Raw genomic sequence first — 2,214 nt, 5'->3', positions numbered from 1 at the left:
ATAAACAATGTTTATTTCAATATACTCAAAGACTGAGAGCAGAAATCCAATTAGTGTCATTTACTGTCCCCACCCAATGACAAAGGAAGTTAGGAAATAAGCCTTATTTTAGACTGATTTAAATTAGAAAATAAAATAAAACGATATTCAGGGGAACTTAGTTGTAATAGGCAGAAACCTATTCCTGGAGAAGTCAATGTTTTTACTGATAGTTCGTCTCATGTAAAGGTGCTTACAATGCAATGAATTCAGACCAAGTCATTCAGACCAGTCATACTTCTGTGCAAAGAATTGAATTAGAGACTATCAAGGCTGACTTGCAGTATTTATAAAAGCCTCTTAATATTATCTCTTATCTGTTTATGCTGCTGGCTTGGTAAACAGAACTGCAAGTAATCAATTTAAATGGCTCGGTTACCGAAGCCTTTCTACACTATTTAAACAAGTCCTGGTCCTTTAACATAAGGAAATGAATATGCCTGTCAGTTAGTTATTTTATTAAGCAAGTCACAGAATTTCACAATTTTTTACATCAGCCTGCCAAAATATTGTACAGCAGGAAAAACAGATTATGAAGAAATGCCCTCCTTGCATGTTACATCTACTACAAGGGCTCTAAAATCCTAACTTGAAAAACAAAAATGGGAGAATAGTGAAGAAATCTCTTGTAAGTAGACCACACCAAGTAATGGTCTGGTTAAATGGAAAGATAGAGTCTGGTTTATGGAAGGGTCCCTTTATTAACCTTTGGTCGAGGATATGCTTGTGTATTTCCAGAAAACTCCTCCAAGCCTGTGTGGATTCCTGCAACATGAATCTGAGAGAGGAACTGACCAGACTATTCCAACCACAGATAGCAGTGCCCCAAGCAACATGCTGAGGAGACAGAAGAGAAATATCTAGGAATGGGGGATGGTGAACACGCCTTGCCACACTAGCTGTCATCAGCTCTGCCTAGGTGCCAGTAGCTCTTGACAAAGACAGAAGAGGTCAGACCTGCATTGTCATTTCTCACTGTCTGTCCACCATCCAGAACTCGAAGATCATTGCTGTCATGTCACAAGGGAACAGTGACTGGAAAGAAACACATAAAGAACTGACAGCCGAAAAAGAAGCCTCCTATGGACTAAGTCCTAAAATACCTGAAAACGATATATAAAAGGACATGAAAGAACGCAATCCTTTTCACTGAATCTCCTTACATTTGCTTATCAGAATAACCAATATTGTCTCTCTTTCTTCTTCTTCTATGTTTTTGTCCAGTCTGTAGAAGCAGAATCAAAAGTCTTAAAGGGATCTGAGCCCAGCACATGGCATACACCTTTCTAAATTAATTAAGAGAACAAAACTGGGGAAATCTTGCGGCAAAGACCAAAAGTAGTTAACATATCAATGTGATAAGTCCTACAGAAGGCAAATAGACTTTGATATTCAGCATGGAAGAAAATCAGCATTTTCTTACCCTGCTGTGGGAAAAATGACAGAAGGCAACCTCCTAACATGAAAATACTTCTATTGTTTACCAAACTTTACCACTGACGTGCCTGTTTGCTTTGCTAAAGGACAAATGTGTATTCAAGTAAATAAATGCTGTTTTGTCCTGGGTTTCAGAGTGCCTCTCCATTAGAGAAAAAAGCCTACTGTACACAAAAAGAAAGAGATAATAAAGGTCAGAACAGAAATAAATGACGTAGGGATGAAAAAAATTTAATACAAAAGATCAATGAAACCAAGAGCTGGTTCTTTGAAAGAATAAACAACATTGATGAACTTCTAGTCAGGATCAGCAAGAAACTAAGAGAGAGGACCCAAATACACAAAAACAGAAACAAGAGAGGTGAAGTAACAAACGACCCCACAGATATACAAAGGGTTGTAAAAAATTACAATGAACAACTCTACTATAACAAACTGGAAAAGCTCAACAAAATGGTACATTCCTACAAAAAGACAAGCTTTCAAAACTTAATCAGGAAGAAGCAAAAATCCTGAACAGAGCGATAAATACTGATAAAATTGAAACAGTAATCAAAAGCTTCCAAAAACCAAAAGCCATGGACCAGATGACTTCACAGGGGAGTTTTACCAAACCTTCAAAGAAGTAAAACCAACCTTTCTCACACTATTTCAAATAACTCAAGAGGACAGCATACTTCCAACGTCTTTTTATGAAGCCAGCATTACCATAATTCCAAAACCAGAAAAAGACACCAC

This window comes from Myotis davidii, unplaced genomic scaffold, assembly GCF_000327345.1.
Source record: "Myotis davidii unplaced genomic scaffold, ASM32734v1 scaffold1684, whole genome shotgun sequence".
Lineage (NCBI taxonomy): Eukaryota > Metazoa > Chordata > Mammalia > Chiroptera > Vespertilionidae > Myotis > Myotis davidii.
Note: the sequence above shows the minus strand (reverse complement) of the source record.